The following is a 14,532-nucleotide window of genomic DNA, read 5'->3' on the forward strand; positions in this document are numbered from 1 at the left end:
CTATCCAGATTTTCCCCAATGCGGCTGCTGCATTCCCTGCCTTTGCTTTTATACTGGCTACGATAATCCCTCCTGATTGGCTGTGCTATACATGTAATGTGATAGCTGTAAGACAATATGGGCAAGCCCGTTCAGCCGCATATACGATCACGTGAGCCCTTTTTGGGGTTCTTTCTATTTTTGGGGTAAAAAATATACACCTGAGGAACATGGGTTATTATGTTATTGATTGAAGTGCTGTAGCTTAAAACTGTTTGGACATTGATAGTAATTATGGGCTGGCCCGCCCAGCCGCATATAAGGTCATATGAGCCCTTTTTGGCTAATGTAATCTTCTACAATGTGTAAGATGACATCATTCACTTTTTTGAGGGGGTATGATGAAGGCATCGAAATTTGGCATCGAAACGCATTTGGCATCAAAAACACATTCGAAAATACATTTGGCATCGAAACACATAACCTGCATGTCTTACCAGTAAAGGAACCTTAACGCCATCCCCTATTCTTTAGATGGTCATTATCAGCAGCGTCCATATCCAGCATTTTCTTCTATATTACTGGGCATCCATTTTTTTTGACCTTTTGAAGACACCTATTCTGTATCGAAACGAGTAGACTGCATGTCCTGAACTGGAACGTTCTCTACATCCTCTATTCTTTGGACGGTCATTACCAGCAGCGCTCCAGTCTTCTATATTATTGGGCATCCATGTTTTTTGACCTTTTGAAGACACCTATTCGGTATCGAAACGAGTAGACTGCATGTCTTGAACCAATAAAGGAACTTTCTCTACATCCTCTGTTCTTTGGATGGTCATTACCAGCAGTGCTCCAGTCTTCTATATTATTGGGCATCCATTTTTTTTAACCTTTTGAAGACACCTATTCGGTATCGAAATGAGTAGACTGCATGTCTTGAACTGGAACGTTCTCTACATCCTCTATTCTTTGGACCAGTGGTCCCCAACTCCAGGCCTCGAGGACCGCCAATAGTGCAGGTTTTCAGGATTTCCTTAGTATTGCACAGGGGTTGGAATCATCACCTGTGCAGATGATCACATTACCACCGATGCAATACTAAAGAAATCCTGAAAACCTGCACTGTTGGCGGCCCTCGAGGCCTGGAGTTGGAGACCCCTGCTTTGGACGGTCATTACCAGCAGCGCTCCAGTCTTCTATATTATTGGGCATCCATGTTTTTTGACCTTTTGAAGACACCTATTCGGTATCGAAACGAGTAGACTGCATGTCTTGAACCAATAAAGGAACTTTCTCTACATCCTCTATTCTTTGGATGGTCATTACCAGCAGCGCCCCTGTCTTCTACAATATTGGGCTTCCATTTTTTGCCAATTTGGGCTAATTTAATCTCACATTTTGCCAGTCACCAGGTCCATTGAATTCCTAAAAATTCTATGTGAATATTTTTCTGCCCAATGATGACAGAAGTATTCTAGGAGTGATACCTTTATTGGCTAACCAGAAAAAAAAAAAAAAAAGCCAATAAAGGTATCACTCCTAGAATACTTCTGTCATCATTGGGCAGAAAAATATTCACATCGATTTTTCTGGCTAACACGGTACCACAATACAATTTGTTATTGTACATCATAAAAATTCAATGCAAATTTGTTTTGCATCGAGTCAATTTGCTCATCTCTAAAAAGTATATTTAATTAAAAGTAAGGGTGAAAGTCACTAAGAACATAGAGAGAAACTTTAAGGATCTTTAGAATATTTTTCTCATCTCCCGGGGCGGATGAAGAGTAATGTCAAGTTAGGATCGATACTCCGCGCCCATTCTCACCGAGTGCCTGCTCTTCTCTCATCTAAGTACCTTTGTTCTGTTTCTACTTTTACCAGTAGATGGAGCTGCCATATTGAGGTGTTTCATGTATTTTTTTTTTTATATATTTATTTCTTTTTCCAGTTTCATGCGTTACAGACCATAGAGAAAGCCACAGTACAGGAGATGGAGAACATTAAGAAGAGGTTTATGTTCTCTTTTGCCAGCAGAATGAAATGATTGTGGCAGTTTTGTGCATATCTGTGCCTCACAGCGGAAATCCAGCCTTGGCAGGAACACTAGGACTTTACCCTATGCTATGATATCTCATGTATCAGGTAAGATTACAGAACATTCTATGCTTCTTCCTTACGAACACATGGTCTGCGGCTCCTGACATGCCTTGCAAAAATCCTTAGTCCTTACTATTCTCTCTTTTTTTTTTTTTTAATTGCCTTTTATTTATAACGTCGCATATTAGAATCTGCCCTGCGTCCCCATAGTATTTGTTGCAAGTTAAAGGGATGGATTCGGGAACGTATTTCCATCCCTGTTACTTACTGCTTATAATAATCTTGCAATCATCATATAATTATCTCTACTTCCTTATCTTTGCCCATGAGCTAGGAGAGGGCGAACTATATCTGCTTACTGTCTCCTCTCCCCTCGCAGCTCGCTAATCACAGATCAGGATCAAATCTGTTATTGAAAGCCAGCGCTTATTAGATACTGCTGCTATTTTCCTGAAGAGAAAAAAAAAAAAAAGCAAAAACATATCCTTTAGGCCTCAGATCAGAGAGGCCTTTCATATGACATCCCCTTTCTTTTATGTTTATAGACTTGAACCTCTCCGTAGAGTTGACACGTACCTTTAAAATAAGTTTAAAAAAAATAGAAGAAGCCGTTTAAAAAAAAAAAATCTGACATCTGTTGCTTCATTTTTTATTTATTCTTTTATAAAAAAAAATAAAACACAGTTGTTTAGTTGTATATTTTATTGTATTATTATTTTTATTATTATTATTATTATTATTATTTTTATTGTTATTATTATTATTTTTGCTGGGCATTGTTCTGTTATATTCTGGACAATTCCAGTTCTTTGTTTTTCCCGTGATCCTTCCAAAAAGGTTAATTGTATATAAATCATGCAAAATAATGGTAATGTATGCAGATTGAGGGTCGCCCTTTAAATAAGATAAAGCTTTAGTGATTACATGTAACCTTCTCACGAGGGGAAGTCGGTCTGTGGTTTTTTTTTAATGTTTTTTTTTTCTCTCGGAGTGTGGGTGTGGCAGGTCTAACCTTCCTCTTAAGTCTAAATTGCCAATCTGTACAGAGCTACATGAAATGACACCGTACACTGACTGCCAGCACTATTCTAGATAGTAAATGTTTCCTACATTTGTTTGATTCATCCTAGTTGTTGTTTTTTTATTTGATTTCATATCAGATTTTACCCGCAATATTTTTCTGCAAACGTTCGTTTTTATACATTATTGCGCAAAATGTAATAGGTTAAAAACTGTGACTTGTACAATAAAAGAGACTTTTCAAATTCTTTATATTTTTTTGTGCCATTTTCCCCTTTTTAATATACCGTAAGTTAATGTAATATTTTACATAACATACATTACATATATATATATACTGTATATATATATAACTATTGAAAACTCTTTTTCCTAATTTACCTGTCAAAAAAATTGTTTTATTTTTCCTTTTCATTGTTTTAACACAGTTAAATAAAGTCCTGACTTTTTTTCCCAGTTTGCTAGGGTTCTTCAGACGTCTGTTTTTTGCATTTTGCATTTTTTACAGATAGAATGTCGTCATTCACATGTCTGTGATCTTTTGCTGATTGAGCGGTCCTGGCAAAATGGCAGACATGTGTCCAATATTGAACAGCTATCGGATCAGAATTGGCAATGCAAGTGTGTGGATCCGTGAAAAAAAATCGGATGATTTTCACAGACAGATAGGAAAAGATAGAGAATAGTGATGAGCGAGTGTACTCGTTGCTTGGGTTTTCCCGAGCACGCTCAGGTGATCTCCGAGTATTTGTTAGTGTTCGGAGATTTAGTTTTCATCGCCTCAGCTGAATGATTTACAGCTTCTAGCCAGCCTGAGTACATGTGGGGATTCCCTAGCAACCAGACAATCCCCACATGTATTCAGCCTGACTAATAGCTGTAAATCATTCAGCTGCGGCAATGAAAACTAAATTTCCGAACACTAGCAAATACTCGGAGACCACCCGAGTGTGCTCGGGAAAACCAGAGCAATGAGTACACTCGCTCATCACTAATAGAAAAACTTTTTTTTACTTTTTTTCACGTGCAAAAAAACCTGATAAAACTCAGACCAAACTTTGATAAAGCACTGTTGAAACTCGGTCAGTTTCCCTCACACGTGAAAAAAACTGACGTGAATAAGCCCTAAGTCTTAACATTTTAATTTATTTTAACATTTAAAAAAAATATATTTTTTGTAAGTTGCGTAAAATAAAGTAGGGTCCCTTGTATGACATGCTTAGTTTTATTTTTAGACATTCTTTGGATTATTCGTAACGGTTTGGAATGAATAAAAAAGCTTTCTTTTCCTCTAAGATGGAACATATTGGAGTTTCTCTTTTTGGAGCAAAATTGGAAAACTTGGAAAGTTCTATACGATGAACAGATATAATTTTCCCCTTGTTTTTTCCTTTTTTTTAAAGGGAACCCGTCTCTTTATTTAAGCTACCTAGATCATGGGCAGCAGGAATCGGAGCAGAGCCTGCACGATTTCAGACAGATATGTGTTTCTCTGAAATGCTCCGATGTTTCAGAGAAAACATAGGTTGAAGGACCTGCCTTGGACCATAGAGAGAGAAGTGATGAGTCTGGTATGGTCCTGGGTCGGCTTCTCCCAACACCCAACTCCAGTTGATTGACTCGTCTTTCCCATGTGTGTACATAGAGTTAGATCTCTCAATTGCTTGCGGTGGGGCGGAGGCCGCACCACATCTCTCCCTATGATCCAGGGCAGGTTTCCGGATCTAGTTTGGAATTAGAACGGGGCATCACAAAGACATTTGTACAGGGAGAACATTAGGAATCATTGTTGAAAGATTTCCATTTTCTTACTCCTACTTTCCAACGTTTAGCTTGTGCTTCGGCAACTTGTTACATCAAGATTTTGTCTTGGATTTCTTTCCGCCTTGCATCCTTTCCATTGCAAAAGGTGAATTTTTCTATGTCGTACGCATAATTTCTCTGTCAACATTTTCAGTAACATGAAGATGAAATTTGTTGAAATCTTGATGTCCCTATTAATGTATAACACGGCAAAGAAAATCTGCAAGGGTAGGCTTAATTGTATGTTCAGGCGTTGCTTAATTGCTGTGTATTTTTTACATGGAATTAAAACACAGTATAAGAAAAGCAGTTGGGATCTAAGAAATCTCAACTATGCATCGCTGACATTTTTTGTGAGGAAATTGGCATGCAGGGCGTATCTTATGGGGACTTTCCTTTAAAGGTTGAAGGTAGACTTAAGTCCATCGAGTTCAACCTATCGCCTAACACAGGGGTCCCCAACTCCAGTCCTCAAGGCCCACCAACATGTCATGTTTTCAGGATTTCCTTAGTCTTGCCCAGGTAATAATTGCATCACCTGTGCAATGCAAAGGAAATCCTGAAAACATGACCTGTTGGTGGGCCTTGAGGACTGGAGTTGGGGACCCCTGGCCTAACATGTTGATCCTTAAGAAGGCAAAATAGTTCCATATTAGTGGAAAAAATCCTTCCCGACTCCATATGACTAGTTCCCTGGATCAACATCACATCAGAGAATCTAGTGCCCATAACTGTACTATTATAATTATCAAGAAAGGCATCCAGACCCTTTTTGAATTTTAGTAGAGAAACATAATATGCAAATTGCCTCATCAGGTAGAGAAACAACCATTACAACATCACTCGGCAGAAACTTCCATAGTCTTACTGCTTTTACAGTAAGGAATCTGCGTCTGAGATTATAATTAAGACGTAGAGGATGCCCCCTTGTCCCTGTCGCAGGCATTATCCACTGTCAAATATTTGTTTTAAGAATATTATTTTAAAAGGATTTTCTCATTTTATGATAAGGCATATAGATAGTAAATACCTGGGAAAAGGGATGATAAAAGTGTACGTCCTGGAGTAAATAGTAAGTGCCACTTTAGTAAATAATGAGCTCCGCCGTAGCCCTGAAGTAAGTGCCACACTGTCCCATGATGTAAAGATGAGGTGCCACTGAACCTCATGAAGTGTATAGTAACTGCCACTGTGCCCCCAAAAGTAAATGACAAGTCACTGTGCCCCATGAAGTAAATAAGTTTCCCACTTCCCCCCCCCCCCCCGATACTGCTACCCTCTCCCAGTTCCCACACCACTATGCAGCTTCAGCGTCCTCTGGCCAGACATGAGTACCATGGAACGATACAGGTGGCGGATGTGCCAAATGGTTCCTCAAGGGTTGTGTTGCACCTACCAGTACTTGATTATTCAGTTCTATCCATAGTACGTCTGGGTTAGGAGATCGTTTCCCTGGTTACTCGAACTGTTTTATCAACCAGTTTGGAAAGACTGGGGAGAATGTTGTGAATTCTGCTTTTGGGTTCCCTCCAGTGGTTGTAGGTGGGAATGCAGATGTCTCTGAGTCGCAGTCCTGGCCAGATGTATCTGCTGATTGCAGTTCTGACAGGGATATTTAGGTGTGCAGGATTCATTAGTCCTTGCCAGTTGTCAATGTTTCTTGTGAAGAGTTGGATCTCTTTCTGGCTTCTCCTGCTTTGCTGCCAATTCAGCAAAGATAAGTGTCTGTTTCTTTTTCTGTGGCACACATGCAGTGTGCTTATATTCTGTGCTGCTATCCATTTATTTTCTCTTGTCCTGCTTAGACTGTGTCAGTGTTTTCTCAGTCTTGTTGGATTCTCTGAAGTTGCAGATATACGCTCCACATCTTTAGTTAGATGGTGGAGTTTTTGTATTTTCTGCTGTGGATATTTTTGGGAAGGATTTTAATACTGACCGCTGTCCTATCCTTTCCTATTTTAGCTAGTGTGGCCTCTTTTGCTAAATCCTGTTTCCTGCCTGCGTGTGTCTTTTCCTCTACTACTCACAGTCATTATTTGTGGGGGGCTGCCTATTCTTTGGGGTTCTGCTCTGAGGCAAGGTAGAATTCCTATTTCCATCTATAGGGGTATTTAGTCCTCCGGCTGTGTCAAGGTGTTTAGGTTTTGTTAGGCACACCCCACGGCTACTTCTAGTTGCGGTGTTAAGATCAGGGTTTGCGGTCAGTATAGTTACCACCTACTCCAGTGAAAGTTTTCATGCTGCTCCAAGGTCACCTAATCATAACAGGAGAAATGGCTGTATCGGAACCACTGATATTATGACCTAGCGGTTGAGGATGCTGATGCTGAGAACCTTCAAATTAATGGAGCCATTTTGGTTGTTGATGGACGGAACACTATGCTATGGAGGAACAATATGCTCTGTCGCTTTTTATTTTTATGTATGAGGTGGGTCTTGGCAGACAGACCCTATCCGACCAAGGAGAGATAACAAATCCTAGTGACAAGCCAATGGGCCTAATGGTTGGAAACTCTTTTCATTATGCACATCTTAGCTGTTTCCTTTTTTTAGTGATGCCATCTTCTCAAAGAGGTTCTGCAGTTGATGGGATGTTAAATATTTGGACACAAAGTATTATTTCATCACTGGGGTCTGACTAATGGCATTTGTATATTCTCAACCCAAGTCTGCACCTTTGGACAATGTCGGAAACAGAAGTATGGTGTTCCAAAAGCAAAAATTTAACTAGTTCTCATAACACCCTTTTGGGCCAACTGCCCACCCTTTTGCTTGATAACAATGCAATACTTTAGAGAGTGGAGTCTTGCACAAGTTCACACCACAAACGAGCAAAGGTGCTAAGATTAACCAGGGTTGGGCTCCATATCTCCCACGGGTCTTCAACCGCAGAATGATCTACCTCTTTGGTAATTACGCCATTGTCTTTTGCTGCTTTGGTAATATGCACCCAATTAGGGCAAATAATATAAAATGTATGTTGGGAAATGTTAGAAACTTCTGCAACTTTATTTATGAAGATTTCTAAGAAGTCCTTAAATGCCCCTGACTCTTTTCCGATTTAGAATATGTGTAATCTTCTTCCCCAGGGCCTCTCTAATGGCTCATTTTTCCTTCATTTGGGCTGCCATAACTTTGATAATTCAACTGATTGGTCAGCATTCATGATATATTCCAATCCGCTAAGTCATTATCCATTAGAGAGATGAGTAAGAACCTTGGTGAGTATGCATCAAACAACATCTTCTTTATCATTTTGGTATTTTACAGGAGAAGATTAGAAAACTGTTTCCTGTTGTTCATTGTCTTTTACATCATGCTACCTATAAAGCGATAAAGGTTGTTTTTTTTTTTTTTTTTTGTCTAAATGTTAATTTTTTTTGCTCATTGTTATTGTTTTGTATGTTTTTACTGTTTGATTATTGTGCAATTGTATTTTCTTTGTAATTGAATCTCCATCCATTGTAATTGATAAAATAGTCCTGATATGAGGAGGGTACCGTGGTGGCTACAATATTGACTAAAATGCTTTGACGCAATCATTGTGACAGCCTGTCATAGTGCCTTACTCGCAATGTCACAGTGATCACATGATTAAAGTCTGCACTAATGCCCGGGTGAAGTCTTCTGATCAGACGTGCTGTGAAAACTCGAGCAGAGACTGCCAACGTATTTAGGACTGCAGGGGAAAATGGCCAAATTTACCCAACTGAGGTCATAGTAAAGGTGTAGACTAATATGTCTACTTTTTCTAATGCTGTATTGGGAACTTATTCAAATAGAAATAGGTATGACCTATACCAGATTACAGGTTTTTTTGTTTATTAAGTATTTTATGGTACCGACATTTTCTACAATGGTACCAGGTTCCAGCTGTGGCACTGCTCCCACAAGGGCTATAAGTTTGGGGTCTTCAGTCTGGTGCTCCATTTGAACACATTTACAGGGAACTTATCACCTTGCAAAATGCTATTTACCTGCAGAATATAGGGTCAGTCTGCAGGTAAATCCACTCCTGATGAAGGTTTTATAGGGGAAACCCTTTGAGTGAAAAGTGTTCTTATTTCAGAAAAGTTATATGAAGTTTCTTATACAGTTGTGCTCAAAAGTTTACATATCCTGACAGAAATTTTGCCTTCTTGGCCTTTTTTCAGATAATATGAATGATAACACCAAAACTTTTTCTCCACTTCTGGATAGTGGATGAGTGAAGCCATATATTGTCAAACTACTGTGTTTTCATAATGACAATCCAAATCATCCAAATGACCCTGATAAAAAGTCCACATACCCCATTTTTTAATGCCGTGAATTGTCCCCTCTAATATCAATGACAACTTGAAGTCTTTTGTGGTAGTTGTGGATGGGGTTCTTTATTTTCTCAGATGGTAAAGCTGCCCACTCTACTTGTCAAAAAGCCTCCAGTTCCTGTAAATTCCTGGACTGTCTAGAATGAACTGCGCGCTTGAGATCTCCCCAGAGTGGCTCAATGATATTGAGGTCAGGAGACTGAGATGGCCACTCCAGAACCTTCACTTTGTTCTGCTGTAGCCAATGACAGGTCAACTTGGCCTTGTGTTTTGGATCGCTGTCATGTTGGGACAACCAAGTACGCTCCATGCGCAGCTTCCGGGCTGATGAGTGCAAATTTGCCTCCAGTTATTGTTGATAACGTGCTGCATTCATCTTTCCTTCAACTTTGACCACGGTTCCTGTGCCTTTGTAGCTCACACATCCCCAAAACATCAGTGATCCACTTCCATGCTTTTACAGTAGGAATAGTGTTCCTTTCATCATAGGCCTTGTTGACCTCTCTCAAATTTTAACTTTTATGTTTGTGGCCAAAAAAGTTAAATTTTGGTCTAATCACTCCAAACACCTTGTTCCAGAAGTTTTGAGGCTTGTCTCTGTTTTTGAGGCTTGTGCTGTTTTGCGAATTGTAGGTGAGATGCTTTGTGGCATTTGCGCAAAAATGGTTTTCTTCTGGCGGCTCGACCATGCAGCCCATTTTTCTTCAAGTGCCTCCTTATTGTGCATCTTGAAACAGCCACACCGCTAGTTTTCAAAGAGTCCAGTATTTCAGCTGATGTTATGTGTGGGTTTTTCTTTACATCCCGAACAATTTTCCTGGAAGTTGTGGATGACATTTTTGTTGGTCTACCTGACCATGGTTTTGTTTTTACAGAGCCCCTGATTTTCCAGTTGTTAATCACAGTTTGAACGCTGCTGACTGGCATTATCAATTCCTTGGATATCTTTTTGTATCCCTTTCCTGTTTTATACAGTTCAACTAGCTTATCCTGTAGATCCGTTGACAATTCTTTTGCTTTCCCCATGACTCACAATCCAGAAACATCAGTGGCTGGATGAAAGATGCAAGAGTCTGTCTGGATCCCAGAAACTCACTCAGCTTTTATGCACACACTCTGATTACAAGCAAACAGGTCACAGGTTACCTTTAGTAGCCATTCAACCCCATTTTTGTAAACTTCTGTGCATGTTATCATTCCAAAATCACCAGCGTATGTGAACTTTTGATCAGGGTCATTTGGATGTTTTGGGTTTTCATTATGATTTAAAAAGAGAAAACACAGTAGTTTGACAATAAATGACTTCACCCAACCACTAACGATTAGTGGAGAAAAAGTTTTGGTGTTATCAATCATATTCTATGAAAAAAGGCCAAGAAAGCAAAACTTCTGCTGGGGTATGTAAACTTTTGAGCACAACTGTATGTGGCTTGCATATGTTGTATGTACAATCCATATGGGGCTATCAGTCAATTTTGGTCTACATATCTGTATGGATAGGACAGTTCCTAGCATTTAGGGCTTACTAGGCTGTTTTAGGACCAGCCATCATTGGGAAGGGGGCACCACTTACACATTAACCCCTTTCTGACATCGGACGTACTATCCCGTCGAGGTGGGGTGGGCCTCCATGACCACGGACGGGATAGTACGTCCAGCGCGATCGGCGGCGCTCACAGGGGGAGCGCGGCCGATCGCGGCCGGGTGTCAGCTGCCTATCGCAGCTGACATCCGGCACTATGTGCCAGGAGCGGTCACGGACCGCCCCCGGCACATTAACCCCTGGCACACCACGATCAAAGATGATCACGATGTGCCGGCAGTACAGGGAAGCATCGCGCAGGGAGGGGGCTCCCTGCGGGCTTCCCTGAGCCCCCCGCAGCAACGCGATGTGATCGCATTGCTGTGAGGGTCTTACCTCCCTCCCTGCTTGTTCCAGGCCCGGATCCAAGATGGCCGCGGATCTGGGTCCTGCAGGGAGGGAGGTGGCTTCACAGAGCCTGCTCAGAGCAGGCACTGTGAAGCAGCCTGCACTGCTATCAGATCGGTGATCTGACAGAGTGCTGTGCAAACTGTCAGATCATCGATCTGTGATGTCCCCCCCTGGGACAAAGTAAAAAAGTTAAAAAAAAATTTCCAAATGACTCTGTGGACCAAAATATGGAAAAAGTATAGCTCTCAAAATGTGGTAACACAAAAAATATTTTTTGCAATAAAAAGCGTCTTTCAGTGTGTGACGGCTGCCAATCATAAAAATCCGCTAAAAAACCCACTATAAAAGTAAATCAAACCCCCCTTCATCACCCCCTTAGTTAGGGAAAAATTAAAAAAATGTATTTATTTCCATTTTCCCATTAGGGCTAGGGCTAAGGTTAGGGCTAGGGTTAGGGCTAGGGCTAGGGTTAGGGTTAGGGCTAGGGTTAGGGCTAGGGTTAGGGCTAGGGTTAGGGCTAGGGTTAGGGCTAGGGTTAGGGTTAGGGTTAGGGCTAGGGCTAGGGTTAGGGCTAGGGTTAGGGCTAGGGTTAGGGCTAGGGCTACAGTTTGGGTTGGGGCTAAAGTTACAGTTAGGGTTTAGATTACATTTACAGTTGGGAATAGGGTTGGGATTAGGGTTAGGGGTGTGTCAGGGTTAGAGGTGTGGTTAGGGTTATCGTTGGAATTAGGGTTAGGGGTGTGTTTGGATTAGGGTTTCAGTTATAATTGGGGGGTTTCCACTGTTTAGGCACATCAGGGGCTCTCCAAAAGCGACATGGCGTCCGATCTCAATTCCAGCCAATTCTGCGTTGAAAAAGTAAAACAGTGCTTCTTCCCTTCCGAGCTCGCCCGTGTGCCCAAACAGGGGTTTACTCCAACATATGGGGTATCAGCGTACTCAGGACAAATAGGACAACAACTGTTGGGGTCCAATTTCTCCTCTTACCCTCGGGAAGATACAAAACTGGGGGCTAAAAAATTATTTTGGGGGGAAAGATTTTTTTTTTTTATTTTCACGGCTCTGCGTTACAAACTGTAGTGAAACACTTGGGGGTTCAAAGTTCTCACAACACATCTAGATGAGTTCCTTAGGGGGTCTAGTTTCCAAAATGGTGTCACTTGTGGGGGGTTTCTACTGTTTAGGTACATTGGGGGCTCTGCAAATGCAATGTGACACCTGCAGACCATTCCATCTAAGTCTGCATTCCAAATGGAGCTCCTTCCCTTCCGAGCCCTCCCATACGCCCAAACAGTGGTTCCCCCCCACATATGGGGTATCAGCGCACTCAGGAAAAATTGGACAACAAATTTTGGGGTCCAATTTCTCCTGTTACCCTCGGGAAAATACAAAACTGGGGGCTAAAAAATAATTTTTGTGGGAAAAAATTTTTGTTTTATTTTTACGGCTCTCCATTATAAACTTCTGTGAAGCCCTTGGTGGGTCAAAGCGCTCACCACACCTCTAGATAAGTTCCTTAGGGGGTCTACTTTCCAAAATGGTGTCACTTGTGGGGGGTTTCAATGTTTAGGCACATCAGTGGCTCTCCAAACGCAACATGGCGTCCCATCTCAATTCCTGTCAATTTTGCATTGAAAAGTCAAACGGCGCTCCTTCCCTTCCGAGCTCTCTCATCTGCCCAAACAGTGGTTTACCCCCACATATGGGGTATCAGCGTACTCAGGACAAATTGTACAACAACTTTTGGGGTCCAATTTCTTCTCTTACCCTTGGAAAAAAAAAATTGGGGGCGAAAATATAATTTTTGTGAAAAAATATGATTTTTTATTTTTACGGTTCTACATTATAAACTTCTGTGAAGGGTCAAAGAGCTCACCACACCTCTAGATAAGTTCCTTAGGGGGTCTACTTTCCAAAATGGTGTCACTTGTGGGGGGTTTCAATGGGGCTCTCCAAACGAAACATGGCGTCCCATCTCAATTCCAGTCAATTTTGCATTGAAAAGTCAAATGGCGCTCCTTCGCTTCCGAGCTGTGCCATGCGCCCAAACAGTGGTTTACCCCCACATGTGGGGTATTGTCGTACTCAGGACAAATTGTACAACAATGTTTGGGGTCCATTTTCTCCTGTTACCCTTGGTAAAATAAAACAAATTGGAGCTGAATTAAATTTTTTGTGAAAAAGCTAAATGTTCATTTTTATTTAAACATTCAAAAAATTCCTGTGAAGCACCAGAAGGGTTAATAAACTTCTTGAATGTGGTTTTGAGCACCATGAGGGGTGTAGTTTTTAGAATGGTGTCACACTTGGGTATTTTCTATCATATAGACCCCTCAAAATGACTTCAAATGAGATGTGGTCCCTAAAAAAAATGGTGTTGTAGAAATGAGAAATTGCTGGTCAACTTTTCACCCTTATAACTCCCTAACAAAAAAAAATTTTGGTTCCAAAATTGTGCTGATATAAAGTAGACATGTGGGAAATGTTATGTATTAAGTATTTTGTGTGACATATCTCTGTGATTTCATTGCATAAAAATTCAAAGTTGGAAAATTGCGAAATTTTCATAATTTTCGCCAAATTTCCATTTTTTTCACAAATAAACGCAGGTACTATCAAAGAATTTTTACCATTGTCATGAAGTACAATATGTCACAAGAAAACAATGTCAGATTCACTGGGATCCGTTGAAGCGTTCCAGAGTTATAACCTCATAAAGGGACAGTGGTCAGAATTGTAAAAATTGGCCCGGTCATTAACGTGCAAACCAACCTTGGGGGTAAAGGGGTTAAAGGGTGCCAACGTCTGCTCATAGGAGTGGTCAGAATTAGAGTCCAATAGTGGTTCCAGGGTTTGATAGGGATTGATAGGGCCACTATCGCACTATTTTTCACATCATGCCCCAATTTTTCCCATTATTATTTTCTTTTCTCAAGGATAGAGGACATTGATTTTACACTAGGTGTTATCTAGTATCTTTAACTTCTATTCTGAAATGATGAAACCCTTTTTTATGTTAATGTTAATTGCGTGTGCGTCATGGGATACATTGTCATTAAGGTAAAAAAGTGTGCACACCCATTATTTAATCAAATATCAATTTTATTCAAATTAGAATAAAATTGATATTTGATTAAATGATGGGTGTGTAAACTTTTATCTTTACTCACTTTCCCTTCTCTTTTTTCTGCCAATGATTACATGTAATGTTGTATAGCAGCCCTATCCTTGCTGTGACCACTTTCCTCTAACTACTTGTGATATAGTGTCCTTACTACCTTAAGTGTTTTTTCAGTGGATATCTAATAAAATATTGTTTTCAACAAAAATATATCAGTGAACCATTTCTTTACATAGTTTATACTTCTCAATAACAATCTTAAA

The 14,532-nt window shown here is 40.4% G+C and overlaps 1 protein-coding gene across 1 annotated transcript in view; it reads left to right on the forward strand.

Annotated features, from left to right (window-relative positions):
* Positions 1–1,963: 1,963 nt before the first annotated feature.
* Positions 1,964–14,532, forward strand: part of LOC138644541 (sodium channel protein type 2 subunit alpha-like) — a 187,359-nt gene continuing 174,790 nt past the window's right edge. The window contains exon 1 of the mRNA XM_069733065.1: positions 1,964–2,127. The gene's annotated coding sequence lies outside the window, so the exon portion shown is untranslated. The remainder of the gene's footprint in view (positions 2,128–14,532) is intronic.

The sequence above is a fragment of the Ranitomeya imitator genome, chromosome 7 (assembly GCF_032444005.1).
Source record: "Ranitomeya imitator isolate aRanImi1 chromosome 7, aRanImi1.pri, whole genome shotgun sequence".
In the NCBI taxonomy this organism is placed as follows: Eukaryota; Metazoa; Chordata; class Amphibia; order Anura; family Dendrobatidae; genus Ranitomeya; species Ranitomeya imitator.